The sequence below is a fragment of the Topomyia yanbarensis genome, chromosome 2 (genome assembly GCF_030247195.1).
Source record: "Topomyia yanbarensis strain Yona2022 chromosome 2, ASM3024719v1, whole genome shotgun sequence".
NCBI classification, from domain to species: Eukaryota; Metazoa; Arthropoda; class Insecta; order Diptera; family Culicidae; genus Topomyia; species Topomyia yanbarensis.
The window spans coordinates 348,097,548-348,115,062 of record NC_080671.1 but is presented as its reverse complement, the minus strand read 5'-3'; the positions used below and the strand labels follow the sequence as shown (position 1 = coordinate 348,115,062).

Below are 17,515 nucleotides of genomic sequence, written 5' to 3'. Positions count from 1 at the left end.
CTTTGCGGCTAGCAAGTTCCAGCAGCAAAACTGACACTGCCGACGTTCGAATATATTGAGACAGGGCCACAACGCAGTGTGATGTATCTGCAATTTCCGGTGAGATCTTTCTGATTATATTGTTTCTATTTTCAAATTGTTGTCATTTTTTCTATGCTACTTATGATCGCATAGTTATTCCGTTTTCTATGAGATTTCCTATATTTATGGGACTGATTTGCGATCATGGGCAGTATAGTGGCAGGTGATTTATTCCTTCTAAGTATTTCATTGCTTTTTATTTTCATTATCTGAAGTATATCCATGAGGTTCGTGGATCGCCTGTCTCTAGTCAAAAGATAATAATATGTGCACTTACTTGCTAATTCTTCGGAATTATGAAGTTATTGTTGATATTATTATCTGACACGGCACGGTAAGTTTTAGAGCGAGTAAAAGCGCTTTAACCTAGGCTTATTAGCCAGGGCAAAGTGTAAATACTTCTGTCCCATACCAAAGGACCAACGGAGTGACATTGACCTTCTTAGCAAAGTCACTCCCAACGATTTATTCTTTTTCCTTTAAACTGAAACGGTCGGTACGGTTTTCCTCGTTTCTTCCTCCTTTAAGACTCAAAACAATTCGTCAATCAAATTATTCATTAAATGAATAATTTAATTGCCGTCTAATTTTGAAACAACTTCAAACCCAACTCTGCACAGTAGGCCTGGCCGTTTTAATATTTGCGACATATGGATGCTTTTCAATACTGGCTCTGTAAGGGTTAGAATAGAATAGAATAGAATAGAAACTGTGTTGGGATATATAAGCTAATTTATAGAGTATCGGTGTTTCAACCTTAATTTTAATCCTTTAAGAATCGCTTTTACTATGCAAATGCGTAAAATGTCCATTTCATTTTTATTTGTCGAAATCATTGATAATACGAAAATATTTTACATATTTTTTGTTATTCTAGTTTTTCATTTAACTGAAGGATAGATTAAATAAAAGTGTTAATTTTAATTGCTGCGTAAGAACGTGTTTGTATGTATAATGAAGAAATACAGTTACATTCCGTAGGAGTTTAAGGCTATTCTAATATTTAGAGGAATGGTAATATTTTACCTTGGTTCGAGAGTATTTGTCTTAAAATGTATGGCATTTTATTATCAAAAATTGCAATTTTTTTTACTATCACTACTTTCAGTATAAAAATTTTCAGCATAAATGAAAATAAATGTTCCATTCTGTGCATTCACCGTAATTATCCAATTATCGCCTCTTAAGCATGCCATATTTCATTACGCTGAAAAATTTCTAACTAGGCTTCCAGATCATGGACACCACCGCATGATGTGCAAAACGAAACATTCTACTTTTTTCACACGATCAAAACAAACACGAACGGCAAGATAGAAATACGACGAAGATCCACCTCTTTGTGAGACTCACGGAGAAAAGATAAGCCTTCTAGCAGGAATCCAACCTTCGATCTCCCAAAGTCACTTCAAATCAACTGTTCTATAAGGTTGCAAACGAAAAAAATATTATTTTGATTGATGAATAAAAAAGATTTTCTACCCCCGAAGAAAATTAAGGCGCTAACCGTATCAGGTTTAATGATACTTTGCAAAAGTCACATCTAAGCACGAACACATCATCGAGAGTCAGTGAATGCTTTTGGCCATCTTTTCGGGCTTGGGACCACTGTGTGACGGTAACCCAATAGTCACGTCATCTCAAATAGCTCTAGGAATACCTTTTGCGTATCTCGTGAGAGAAGTGATGGTGAAAATGGGTCCCCAAGTTACCAAATTACCTGGAAATCAAGGTGAAACCAAAACTTATTTTTAACGAGATTTTTAACAAGATAAAAATCTATAAAGACGATGGTTTTAGTTTTATTTTTGTACTGAACTCACTCCATTTTCCAGCATCTGGTTGGAAAAATAATTATCAGAGATCAGAAATAAAGACATCCTTGGGAGAGCTTAAAAGAGGAACGAAATTCAATTCATGCTTTTGACGAGTTGAATAAATTGTTTCAGTTTGTTGGCTCTCTACCCACTAACTCGGGGCAGCGCCATAGATTTCGCTTGTGCTCTAAAATGTGATCGATGCCATGATAGAAAAGGGACTGGAATACATATGGGAAAGTTGCAACACTGGTAATAACTTTTTTACATTTTAACGAAATTCAAGCACTTTTTTTGTAAATTAAATGTTATGCTTTATCGTAACTCTTCTCCATGAAATTCAAAAAAGTACCTGGTCAATAAAAAAGGTACGTATATTGTAATCCATTGCATTAAAATTTTTAATATTTTTAACAACTAGTAACCTGTGTAAGCTCCCTTATTCGACCAAATTTTATCTATTTGTCTTGGCATTGAGTCATTCAAAGGCTGATAAGTTTCCGTGGGTATAGCGTACCATTCCTTTTAAGCTGCTTTCTACAAACGATGCTTATTTGTGAAATTTTGACCGAATAACTTCTTTTTAAGTACATTCCGTAGATTTTCTACGGGATTGATGACAGAAGATTGGCAGGGTTCAAAATTATAGTCACTTTATTATCCCGAAATCATTCCGTTACATACTTGGTCGGTGTTAAGTCAGACCGGACTAAATCGCAAAACACCAAAAAATGAGATAATGATAGCAATGGGTAAAGAATTTCGTCAGCTACATTCGACTTTTGCCAGATTTGAAATATGTAACAATAAACAAGAATTATGACAAAAATTAATTTCCATTTATAATGGAAAGGATGCTGCGATTCAAACTTTAAACTCGTTTTTTTCGAAATCAATATTTTGTCACTTAGTCCGGTCTGACTTAACACCGACCACTTCGATGTGTGTTTTCGATCAATATCTTGCTGAAACTGCCATGTAAAGGCACGTTATCTTTGGTATAGGGCTGCATGACATCCTTTAGGATGTCCATCATTTAGCCTTGCATTCGAATCTTATCATTATATTGGTGTTGCGAAAAATAGGACCTGCGCCATTCCACGAAAAGCAATCCCCAAATCTCATTGTTTTCGCCTCCGTGCTTTACCATATTTTGCGTGTGTCGCAGATCAAACTCTTTGCACTTTGGACGTTTAACGTTTCGTTGTGTATCGGAGGAAGTGGAACCTTCTTAGCAATTCTTTCTGGAAGATTGGAATTTTACGGACCACCGCGAACTGTTCTCGGACCTATCACTTTTCCAATTTGTGCTGAATTAGTCTTGGATGACGCGAGTGGATCAGATTTCGCATTATTAGCGAAACGATGGTCAGCTGCTGTAGATGTTTTCTTGGGTTTTTTGCGTGTTTCCTTTTTTCAGAGGTTTTAAGGCATTTGTAACGAAGTTTTCGGAATGCCGAAGTGTATTCGCGATTTAATTGTACGTCTTATCTTCTTGAACAAAATTTCTTAGCAAAACTCGCTCCACTTGAGTACTGTTCTATAACAAATCTTTGACTTATTCAACATTTAAATACATTTATTAGTACGTAGAATTCAAACTTCACCAAATAAAAAGTATAATGGAATTATGTAAAATAATAACCCGTTAATATATTTCACACACCTATTATATTGAACACACGAAAAGCCTGCGGCAGTCTTGTTTTGCATCTTGACAAAGATTGCAAATATAATCAGCGCCAATAACCCACTAGTAACTTGACAGTTACCAAGGCTTGTGTGTGCGGTAGGTGTGATTGAGACTGCTGTAATTTGGTATGTGTAATTGAGAGAAAAACAAAATAATCTATCACACACCCATTTTATTGGCCAGCAGTGTATCTTGTATTCATGTCCTGCCATTGTCAGATAATACCGAGACGCCAATCTTATAAGCTAGTTTATACTCAAGTTTTATACATATTGTTTAAAAAGATAGCATTACAAGAGTCCTTCGCACTGCAATATAAGATATTGTAATTATCTGTTAGATTTAAGCAAATTAAGGATGTGAAATGAATTATATTTTATTCAAATATATCATTAAAAGCAAAATTTATGTTGTAGCGTTATTAATCAACAAAAAATCGAGTGGCTAATAAATAGTTGATTTCAACACAAAAAATCAACAAAAACTATTCTTATTGACATCAATCCAACTTAAAAAAATGAATTCAAAAATAGTAAGAAAATGGAATCAACAAAAGTTTCCGTTGAAACTAACCATTGATATTAGTTGAAATCGATATAATATATGTAGTTCGTATTATAAAAAAACTTTTGATAATAGTTGAAATTAACAAAAACTGGTACTGAATACAACAAGGCCCTTTGTTGAAATTAACAATTGGTATTAGTTGAATTCAACGCAATCTGTTGCTAAATTCATCTAAAAAGTGATTAAATATACAAGAGGAGTGTTTTTGTAAAAAGTGACAGCACATTCCATTTCAAAATATTGGGAAAATCAGCAATTTCAACCAACGAAATGAAAAACAACAGGTCCAATTTAGCAATGTAAGAATTTTTTTAGTTGTCTTAAAATAATAACAAATTGAAATCAGAAAATCAGCTTTTGAGCTGAATTTTTGTTTTCGTGCAGAAATAATCAAAGGCACAAACGGGATGATGGTATTACAGTTTTGTATTCGACAACAGAACATGATTTAAGCTTTTATCGCATTTTCCTCGACTGAATAATTTGGAACATGGGGCAGATACGAGTGAAACGGTAGTTAATGTGAAGTATAAAAACTTCAGCTTTAATTTCTATTGCAACACATTATGCGGGGAAAATCACTTTCCACTAAATGATGATTGGATTTTGGTGACTTAATGACCCGCTACTCGAAATAAGCCCCTAGACTTCCGATCGTGATGTGACGAGTCTTATCCTTACGACCGTACACGAGTCTCCAATTGCTACAAATTGCTGCTCCGTATCGTTCGGGATAACTGCAAAGCGGGCGCTAAGACTTTTGCGAATAAGAATCGATACGGTCATAGTAGCGGTGCACGAAGATTCGAAGCGAAGGAATTATTCAACTGAAACAAACTAGCTGTATTCTTGTATTGAGTCATTTTTTGTCTGAACTAACGTCAGAAATGTTATTTCGTCCAGCAGTCCGCAATGGCACTGTCATTAGACGAAAGCTTTCTACTCTGATTGAGGTGAGCTTTTTTTTTACTTCATCCTTGTTGATGCCATTTATTTCTTTGCTCTGTTGCAGGATTGGGGCTTCATTCAAGGGAACGAATTCACTCACACCGAACGGAATTTCGCATTAGATTAATTCTTTTTTTGCTTCTTGATCTCCTTTTGATTATAACTATTTTTAGAGCTATTCATGAAAAAGTTCTGGAACCAATGATTTGACAGATTATTGGCAAGTTGAAAATAATAGGTGAGCAGACTTAATAGCTAGAGTACAGACTTAACATAAATAACCGAACAAGCTTTATTTTTGTTTTTATGTAGAATTTTCTAGTGGATGTGATTGCCATCTGATTACTATTACTTTTCACCGGTCTGGAAACCCTCTGAAAAAACAATCGCAGATAAAATTCTTACTGTGGAGTTGCAAACTCTATGTTGTACGAATTGAAAATACAAGTTCTGAATGATAAGATGGAGAAACATTTAACAAGAAAGTTTGCCGAAATCAAACTTTTTACACATTTCTGAAATTTTGTGGTCTCTGTAAAAAGTCATTTTGGGTAATAATTAGGAAATAGACTTTGAGAATAAAAAATATTTTTAGCGATGCCTTAGCATACATACATTTTATTATTGGGCTGTCATAATGCAAGTTGTAACTGTGAAACAATGTCGATTAGAACAAACAAATGGAAGTATAATGCATTCAATGATTATATTCAAATTACCGGAAATTGTAATTAAAATAAATGTACCAAATAAAATTAGCAAACAACAAACTCCACCCATGAACCACGTGCCAGTCATGAAGTTGCTCTAGCTTAAATCAGGGATGGTGAACATTGCGACATGTGTATAGGTATATCATCTCAAGCGCAAGCGGTATGGTACGAAAAAGTAACTGTACCTACAGTCGATCCAATTTGGCATAATCGGCCACCTGATTAGCATAACAGTTCCATTGTCAGCGCAGCCGGGAGAGCCACCGAAAATATGACGAGATTGCAACATGAGATAAAATTTCAGCGTTTTACGGTCGAGTCCTAAAACATTTGTGTACTTGATAGCTGCAATGCAGATGTTGGACAAACTAGCGTGGACACGTAGTGCTAGTGCATGGTATAGGGCGGAGTGGGGAGAGATGGAGCACTTTTTAAGGGTGATATTTTTTAGACCTTTTGCGATTCTCTAGGCAAAAATATAAAAGAACAGACAATGTTTTACTATACGGACTATCAATCAAAAATGAGAGAAAACTTGTTACCATAATTATTAACATTTTACATATGTATGTCAAAAAGTTCAAGTATCTTTTCCCAGAACCAATCTCCTGCTTATTATAAAAACACATACGTACGTACGTAAATATTCGATTATTTTTTGTCTATTGTTTTCTCTGTACAAGATCTCATTTAATTTGTAAATTGCAGTATATAATTCAAAGTGACAAATTTTATAGTTGTTACTCTACCTCCGTTTTTAACTTATCTTCATTATAACGAACTTTGACTATTTTTAAAAGCGGCAATAAACGTTTGACATTACCGCAAATGCGTTTGAGGTTAGGTTACCGAAAGAGCTACCAACACAAATAACATGTGTACAAAAACCGCTTGAATGTGACCCAATATCCTTAATGGTTCATCGATCTTCATGATTCGACTATCCCCACTCTCCCCTATGTATGTCCATTGTCTCCAGCATGTACATCACATAGCGGCTTTTCGGAACAGTGCAGAGCGCTGTCGTTATGCTGAACTACTCAGCTACTCGGGATAAACTAGACGATTTGCAACGATTTCGAAAGCACGGTCTGATGGATTGGAATTCGATGACATAATTTGGAACGTGATTGGAAACAGTGGAAACATATGGACCAAATGGAACGATTGTTTTCATTGCAAGTGAAGATTAGTCAGCGATTTGCTGTGGGTTTAATTGGCTCCATCGCCGATAATCAGCTTTGTAGAACATGAGTTTTCCTGTTGCTTAATCCGGTGCGCATTATAGTCTTCCATCCATTTCCGCTTCGTGAATCATAACTTCATAAATAAATCAAGCATGAATGGTATGGTAGCCAATTCGCGGTGGAAGTTTATTTTTGTGAAATCGATGACAGGTTTTATACATACATAAATACATTCTTAAAAGCACAACTGCAAATCAGATTACCAAAACAAATGATAAAACGAATTACTGGCGAGGTAAATCCTCATTTTCTTGAAATCTGTACGGCGTTTTAGGAAGACATATTTTACATGTATTTCAGATACATTTAAATGAACTCTATGGTTTTCGTCACAAAACTGTACTTCATCGGCACAGCACTATCATAGACATTCGCTTAAAATTGTTTTACAAGCGGATTTTTCCTAATAAATAATAAAATCGGGAGGGGAAAAGACCGTCTTCGCATGTCCCATCCCAGGTCAACTCCTATTTAACTATTTGACGGCGCCAGCTGTGTTACGGTTTGATATAGGTCAAGCCGGTGTCAGAAATTTGTCTGACGTGTACTTGATGTAACATCATCAGCGTGATGGCTTATATAATCTCTTGATGTAACATCATCAGCGTGATGGCTTATATAATCTCTTTTTCGTTTCAGATAGTATGGTATACTCGTCAGTAGATTTACTTCGACAATCCCAATGTAGTTTCCAGAACTCTTTAAAATCGTAGAAATTAGGGTGTTTTCACGAAGGAATCCGATTCGTGTCACGGCCTTCGTAAACAATGGTTTAAATGCTAACATATTTGTAAATTGCAGCTAAGCCAAAAATATACATCCTAATGTACAACTTTAATTCATTACCAGACACCAGAAAAGTGACGAATCCAAGCATTTTTTACGGTTTTTTGAAAATCTCTTCATATTACGAGAGAATGAATACAAAAAAGCAACTAGGTGAATAGTTGTAAAAAACAATAAGCAATGGTGGGGTTTAATTTTTCGGAACACAAACCCACTTCCCGAATCCGAGAATTCCCAACTTGAAAAATCCGAGCCCGAGCCCAAACCGCAAGTTTAAAATTTCAAGAACACGAACCGAACTCAAAATTTTCGAATTCGTAAAACCAGAACACGACCCTAACTCGAGAATTTTATAGTTTTAAAATCCGCCGGGTCCGGCTTTCAGGTTAAAAAAATAGAAACCATCCCTAACTTTCTTCCTATTGAGAACTGATTTACATTCCGAAAGGTTGGTTTTATACTAAGATCTTATTTATACTAATCAACTCCAATTCTAATTTTTTATTGGTTGCTGCTAGATAAAATAACAGAAAGGCATGTTTGAAAGATCCTTGCTCAAAAATATATACTAAACTTTGAACGAGCACTTAGCATTATTCTCAATTGATGCATATCTGCCATGATGCGTCGCACAGTTGTCACCCTTCATGCAAAAGTCGGACAGATCCTCAAAAGTAGTTCAAATATGATTAAAACTTCGCTTTAGGGTAATTATGTTACACTGCATTCATATTTAATGTTCACTTTTATTTTTTTTTTGCAACTTTATTTTGGTGGTTCAAAAATTAAACATTTTCGAATAAAAAGTATAAAATTTATTTTCAAAAAATTAACTCTACCATATATATATATATATATATATATATATATATATATATATATATATATATATATATATATATATATATATATATATATATATATATATATATATATATATATATATATATATATATATATATATATATATATATATATATATATATATATATATATATATATATATATATATATATATATATATATATATATATATATATATATATATATATATATATATATACAGGGTGTTTGGTTCATGGTTAAGAACCTCTCGAGGGATGATTGATTGTCACATTTGGAGAAAAAAATCGTTTTACACATACTATGAAATCTCAACCGTTACTAAGTTATTGAACTTTTCGTGTTAAAAACTTAGCTGTCTTAAAATAGCTCTAACTCAAAAAATATACTTTGTATTTCAAATCTTTTAGATCCATTGGATAGGTGAGAAAATTTTCCACAGAAAAATGTCCTCAAATGTTTCAGCTAATGAGATTAAGTAATCTTTTCACAGTAATTTATTTAAAATTTAGCAATTTTGACCGATTTTTCGTTTACTTCGCGAAAATCTTAATAGTTAACATCACTATTTCAATAATTCAAATTGTTAGTCTTGAAAAGTTGTACAATTTGTTCTTGGACATGATATACTTATCTTGTCTTGATTTTATGTGTTTGGGTTATTGAACTTGGATATTTTTATCTCATATTCATTAATACTAGCTCTTATTGAAAAAGTATGGCAATTATTGTACCTTTTCTTATTTTTATTCGAAAGCCAGGAAAATTTTGCAGAGAAAAATGTATTAATACCTTTCAGTTAAGTGAATTTAGTATTCTTTTAGAAGTTAATTAGTTTCAAGTTACTGTTATTAATAGCATTTTCGTTATTTCTTAAAATAGTAAATAATAAACTTCGCCATTTTTATCATGGAATTAAATAATCTCAGCAAGTTCTACAATTCTTCCTTTGACTCCATTCAATTATCTCTTTTAGTTTCGAAGCAAAATCATTTTGATCTTCTCGTTTCATATGCAAAAACAACGACTTCGAACCCATTGCATTTGTGATAAGGCCATGCTGTGTTAACTATTAAATTGCAGCGAAATGAAAAGCGATAGGAATAAAGTGTCGAATAACAAGTTGTAGATAATATTAATGGGCACCAAATGAACAGTAGTGACGATAAATTTAGTTGAATAATAATTAGAATAATTACAAAAATCACCAAAAAACGCAAATTTAGAGTTATTAGACTAGTAAAAAGTCATGTAGTACACTTAACTAAAAGATATCTGTACATACATCGAAAGGAAATTTTCTCAGCTTTCCAATGAAGCCCTGATAGTAGCAATATAAAGCACATTTTTTGGATAAGGTTCATTTATGAACTTGCAAGTGAATTACAGGAAAAGTTTAGAAGTCAAATTACAAGGAAACGAGAAGAGATAGGAATATTATGTTGAAGAACAAATTATAAATCGTCCTCAAACCCAACTTTTGGATAGTAGATATTGCTATAATCATAATTCATTATTTTGAGAAAATTAACGAAAACCTCATCAAAAACACTAACTTTTAACTACTTTACAACTAAAAGGTAATTAAAACTAATTATCTGAAAGATATGAGAACATTATTTAATAGAAAATTTTCTCACCTTTCCAATGGCACTAAAAGATTTAAAATACGAGGTATAGTTTTTGAGTTAGAGGTGTTTTCAGATTAAAAAGTTTTTTGCACAAAAAGTTCAATAACTCTGTAACGGTTGAGATTCGATGGTATGTGTAGAACGATTTTTTGCTCCAAATATGACAGTAAATTACCCCTCGAGAGATTCTTACTCATGAACCAAACACCCTGTATATATATATATATATATATATATATATATATATATATATATATATATATATATATATATATATATATATATATATATATATATATATATATATATATATATATATATATATATATATATATATATATATATATATATATATATATATATATATATATATATATATATATATATATATATATATATATATATATATATATATATATATATATATATATATATATATATATATATATATATATATATGAAAAAATGTTCAATAACAATCTGAGCAGGAAAAATGAACAAAAACCAACAACTCAGGGCACGGGTTTGGGTACTCACCCGACTAGCTAATACCTGATTCCTCCCCGGCATTACCCTACGGCATTAATTCGGGAAGAGATTTTTTTATGTGCACAGCACACACTCCTATCCAACTACCTAGTAGTTAGTTCTTTCAGTAGGGTCACAGCACCCATCCTCGACACACTACCAGTTTTCGAACATCCACACAACGTGGAAATTTCTGTATGGTAGCAGGAAAGCTAGCTGTGGATCTAGAATTAGTGCTCTTCCCCTGCGAGGACAATCTGGGCAGCGAACTTCACACTTTCTTATTTACGGAGACCTTCAGTTCCCTTGTGCCATTTAGTACCACTTCGCGAACTACTCTAGTCCCGGACAATGAATTTAGCCTACTACGATGAAGAGTTCCCCGGCGAGAGAAGTTCGAAAGCCAACCAAACCAGCCAGGTGCCGAGGTCAGTTCGGCGATTCCGGTAGAGCAGGCATCCGTTTTGCTGGAGCCCCGGCGCGACTGGTAGTGTCTACTCGCGGTCTACGCAGTCTAGTTCCCGGCGGTGAATCTGACTGTACGCTGACGGAGAGTTCCTCGGCGAAAGAAGTTCTCCCGATACCGATTCTTCTTTGGTTTCAATACCAAGTTGTTGGTTTCAATACCAAGTTGTGAACTCAGGGAACGGGTTTGGGTAGTCACTCGACTCGCTAATATAACTAATCTTGCACGGAACCTGATTCCTCCCCGGCATTATCCTACGGCATTAATTCGGGAAGAGATTTTTTTATGTGCACAGCACACACTCCTATCCAAATACCTAGTATTTAGTTCTTTCAGTAGGGTTACAGCACTCATCCTCGACACACTACCAGTTTTAGAACATCCACACAACGTGGAAATTTCTGTATGGTAGCAAGAAAGCTAGCTGTGGATCTAGAATTAGTGCTCTTCCCCTGCGAGGACAATCTGGGCAGCGACCTTCACACTTTCTAATTTACCTTCAGTTCCCTTGTGCCATTTAGTACCACTTCGCTAACTACTCTAGTCCCGGACAATGAATTTAACCTACTACAATGAAGAGTTCCCCGGCGAGAGAAGTTCGAAAGCCAGCCAACCAGCCAGGTGCCGAGGTCAGTTCGGCGATTCCGGTAGAGTAGGCATCCGTTTTGCTGGAGCCCCGGCGCGACTGGTGGTGTCTCCTCGCGGTCTACGCAGTCTAGTTCCCTGCGGTGAATCTGACTGTACGCTAACGGAGAGTTCCTCGGCGAAAGAAGTTCTCCCGATACCGATTCTTCTATGTTTTCAATACCACAACTTCTTGACCGGCGGCATTTAGCGCTGCAACTCCTTCAAGCCCTTTAGTTCTCTTCTTGTGCCAGTTAGCACTTGATAACCCATTCAGCTCCTCGACTTGTTTGCGAACTACTCGGTCTAGTCCCCGAGCCAAGCTGGGTGCCGAGGTCAGTTTAGGGATTCCAGTGAAGCAGGGCGTCCGGATCACTGGTGCCCTGATGACCATCGGTGAATCTGGCTTACGCTGACGGAGAGTTCCCTGGCGAACGAAGTTCTCCCAATACCGATTCTTCTTTGGTTTTCGCCATATTTCTATCGAAATAACCGGTGGAGTGCCGTGGTTGGTCTGGCGATATCGGATGGAGCGTGACGTCCGGTTCACTGGCGTTTCGACGACTCATACTTGATGCACTGTTGCAGTCTACTCGACTAGTCCTCGGCGATGGATCTAGCTTATTCCTGCGGAGAGTTCCCTGGCTGTAATTGCTCTCCCAAAACCGGTGCTCGATGTTCATCACGCCGTTTCCGCAGTAAGACGGTCATGATCTACATCATAACTCTGTTTACTGCGTTCCACGTCTTTGCGTTGATTGTCATTCTGTAGGCTACATTATCCGGGTTGATGTCCGGTTCTCCCGTTTTAAGTAGCTTCCTGTACGTCGCATCAAACCTCGGACATTCAAAGAACACATACTCCGGTGTCTCCTCGACGATCTCATACTCAGGGCACAATGGTGACGTTGCGTACCTGAAACGATGAAAATACTTCCTGAAGCAGCCGTTGCTCGGTAGCAGCTGTATCAGGTGGAAGGCAATCTCTCTGTGCTTTCCATTGATCCACATCGTAAGGTTTGGATTAGCCGGTAGCTCCACTTTCCTTTGTCCGTATTGTCCCATTCCTGCTGCCACGTCACCATCGAATCGATTCTCATCATCTTCCTCGCGTTTCTGACGTTTCATTGATTGTAGCACTTGATATCCTCCGCCTAGGGTGATGCAGATGGGGATGCCCTTCGATGGTATCTGTATCCGCTGAACCGCTTCGCAGTTGCTGACCAACAACACATCCGTCTTATGGTGAGCTATTTGCAGCTTGACCCCGTTCATCCAGCTCACGATCGCATCCATTGTCTCCGTCGCCAACACGTCCATTGCTTCAAGTGTCTCACGCATCACCGTTAGTGACACAATTTTCACTTTCCCGGGCAGCCAAACCCCGACGTACATCCCGTTCCAAAGAGTTGAACATATAATGGAGCCCTGAGGAACGCCCGCTACGACTCGCATTGCCTTCTGCCCTTTGTTCGTCTCGTATAGCAGTACTCTACTCTGGAAGTAGCTCTTCAGGATCTGGCGCATTAATTTGTGTAGCGCAGCGGCGTTGGCCTATAAGAGGCTAAATGACCCAGTGACTTACCTGACTTTGGCAGCAACATCAGCTTCTATATCTTCCACATTTCGGGGAAATTGCCATCATCTAAAAACTTCAGCAGTAGCATCCTTAACATGTCCGGATATGCCAGTATCGCAGCTTTCAGCGTCACGGTTGGTATTCCATCCGGACCGGGGGTTTTCTTTGATTTTAGTCACATCGACGTTTCTTTGAGCTTGATGTTAGTAGCTTGCCACTCGGCTGTGTTAGCTCCATCTTCTTCGCCATACGGTGTCGGCGACCAAGTAGTTGAATCGTGCTTAGGGTAGAGACCAACGATTATCTTTAGCGATTATCTTTAGCTTACCCGGCCATATTTCAGCTGGTGTCGACGACCCCTCATCTTCATCATGACAACTCAGTACGCGTCTCTCAAGTATTGGCGTATACTTCTCAGCACAGCTACTTATGGCAAACTGGCTTGCTAAGCTTGATCTCCCGTTTTAAAACGTCTCTACCTTCTTGAAACGTCGCTTGCGCTCCTCTCTCACTCTCCGATCTTGCTATCTGAGCCTGCCTTCTTGCTATAAAAGATCTTTTCGAACCGTTTAAAAAATACAACAACCAATATTGCTTTAATTTAATTCTCGATTTATTATTTATTATGTATGTCTGAGCTGAAAAGATTGTGTCCACTAAATCGAACGGTAGAGATAAGCCCAACGAATAAACTTTCAAATAAAACAACTTTGACTCTAATCGGAGTCTATATATCTTTATTTCAATAACATTAGATTGAAAGCAGTTCTTTTTGTTGAGTTCATAATCTATTTCACCTTTGAAATACATTTTTGTCCTTATTATTTAGTATTTTGAGAGAAATCTATTCAACCTGTTTACAAGAATAGAAAATTTTTAAATTATGCAAGATCCAAAATAAAATTTTGTGTTTTGTCCCCTCAGAGCGCCAACCTTAGGGGGCGCCAAAATCTGGATTTGCTTTATAAAATAAGTGAGGTTAAATCATGAAATAAATCAGAATAGGAGTATCATTCACAAGTACACACCTAATTTAAATTACTGGGTACAGTAAAATTTTGCTGGGGTTTTGAACAGCAAACCGTTCGGTAATCAATTCAGGAAAACAATTTGGTACCGAACTCTCCGCAATCCGTTCTATCCAAACGTCAAAAAAACACCGGTCAGTCAGCAGTTTCCTCTGAAAATGGCGACTTGACAGATGATTTGCTGTACCTGTTTTGTAAGTTTTTGACGAGGTTCGGTAACGTTGGTACAATTTTGCCGAACAATCAGTCAGTTTTTCAATGGATAATGTTTATGTACCGAAAAAACAGAAGAGCTGATAAATTCAGTGAAAAATATTACGGGTTTCAGTAAATTATTCGAAAAATTACTGAAAATCGCTAAAAAAATTAAAACTATTCCGCAAATTTTTAAACAATTTGCTGACAGCTCCTTAAAAATATCAGTGAGCAAGTCGTCAAAAGAAATTACTGAACAAGTTTGGGCTGGGTTAGTGTGTACACACTAAATTATTCTTTCAAAACCGAACTGAAAAAGAAAACCAAAGTAGACAGAAAAAAGGCGCATAACTAAGACTCTACCAAAGGTGTCAGAAATCCAGAATAAACAACGAACAATACAAAGACTTCAAATTTCAACAAAAATAGCGAAAATTATTGCAAACATTTTCCGCTCGTTTTCCAAGTTTCACAGAAACGAGGGGAACGGAAATGTGGTAATGGGTAGTAAAGCAGGCCACCTTTTTAAACCTAAAGCAAAGACCGTAGAGTGAGCTGGATTAATTATCATCGGCAATTATAATTAAAATTATTGCTATAAAGACCCATTTGCTTGGAATTAGTGCAATACTGTATACATATGGCGCGGCACAAACAACTGATCATTCGAACGATCCTTGTCGAAGAAGACGCAAAGCAGTCTTGCCAAAGGTCGCCCGACATTAGTTTGACATCATTTTGTCCCGTCCAATGCGATTGTCATTCAAAATCTTCGCTCACTGGAACAAGAGGTTTTTGAAACAGCCAATCCCGTCCTTCAGTAGATCCACACATGCAAAATTCGAATCGGTAACTACACCATCGATCTCAACTTTGTGAACGGGTATTTAAATGCGTTAGTTCTTCATAAAAGTCTTGTCGCCAGAAACGTCATTTGTTTGCTTTGTGACAAAATATCACAATTCTGAGCTTATCTAATCGAATTTTAGAGATATCTGGCACAGCTGAATATTTCTGCCTCTTGCGGAATATTAGAATACTTAGGACACTATCTTTGATCCGAAAGAAGATTGAATATGGTCGAAACTAGTTCAATGAGTTTAATTTTAAATGGAAACTCGGAGTCTTTGATGACGAATCTTGTTCGACATCCATTTCAGGATCATTTGGGTCGTTTTAGAAAAGTCTATTTATGCACCGGCCTAGAGCCAGATGCAAAGCGAAAGCTGTAGAATATGAAGAAATTCTGGGGATATAATTAGAAAGACAAGTCTGAATAAAGGAACAATGTGGTCATCTATCTTCACTCGATATATGACTGGATGCAAATTATTTTCTTATAATTGGAGCGATCAGCAATAGATCATAAAAAATAAAAGCATCTTGGTCCACTTGCTTGTGCAAAACGATGGCTGGGTGCTGTCTGGAATATAATCGGATTGCCGTGATGACCCTTGGTCTGGTAATTCAAATCTAATGATATGCACCCTGAGCAACAATCCACCAACCAGTTCCTAAAATTGCCTCAGTATATTTGATATACGGTAGAGTGCCAATATTTATGATCATCCTGAATTGTCAAACCGGATACCCCACCTCGCTTGAAAAAAGTTTTCCATGCAAAATTTGAACGCAATCGAAAAATAATGTCATGAAGTCACTTATCGAGATCTGGTGTAATGTTGAAAAATATGCCTTTATAATGCAATTTTTTTTGAATTGATATGAGGCTTAAGTTTGGAAATACAGTTTTTATTTTTTTGAATGCCAAATGTTATATGTTATATGTATCTTCTTAGTTGTGCTGGAAGATTTTAAATCGTCGAGAAAACAACTAGAAAATGGCCATTCAAATTAGGCGTTCCAACTTTTTCTGCCCCTTTGATATTCCAAGTGTTAACCTCACTCATCATTGATAATACAAAAGCATCGGTTCCTTTGTTCATTAGACAATGCGCACTAGCTCGAGCGGTGGACTCTTGTCATTTTACTTTGCTCGAGTTACGATACTCTGGTTCAGGCAGTAGTGAAAACTAGACTGACCACTTTCTATTGAGTTTCTATTAAAGCAAGACGACAACAGTCATAAAAAGCGAATCCAATCCATAGTACTACATTGTAGCGTGGAATTCGAACTACTATTTCCACACATAGACGATTCATTGCGTACAGAATAATTATACAGTCAGTATGTATAACGATTCAACTGCCTGCTGGGACTAAAGGCAGGAACAGGATGCTCCACCACTTACGTAGTTTCATCAATGTTCGAACCACAGCTACACATAGGTCATAGTCATTGAATGAACATATTCGCATGCCCGGCTCTTAACCCGCGCATTTATTCAACATAAATATTCATGCGTATCCGGGTTTTAACGAAGCGAGCATACAACGAACCAAACGAATCAAAGTAGATCCTGGCACAATGTAAGCGATAATTATTATTGTGTTAAGTGATTTTCCTACATTTTGCCTAGTTCTAAGCGAAACAAACCTAATTTTACGATGAGTATTTGTAGCGCAGCAGGAGGCGGCGATTTCGAGTTGGTAAGCCGATTGCATTATGCGCAACGATTTTCAACCCCCCCCCCCCCCCACCTTCCTGTACATTTTGATTGTCCCTGCTCGAACTTTCTTCCTATTACCCAGCCGGATTATACTCTGTTTATGAACATATTTATAGCTCTAGCACTGCCGATTGCCATTTACTCGATACTCCCAAGCGCATAACCACTTCAAACGAAATACCATCCACAACAGAAACAG

At 36.6% G+C, this 17,515-nt stretch overlaps 1 protein-coding gene across 4 annotated transcripts in view; it reads right to left on the bottom strand.

Annotated features, from left to right (window-relative positions):
* Positions 1 to 17,515, bottom strand: part of LOC131684176 (WSCD family member AAEL009094) — a 158,099-nt gene that overhangs the window by 122,529 nt on the left and 18,055 nt on the right. The gene's annotated exons all lie outside the window — the stretch shown is intronic.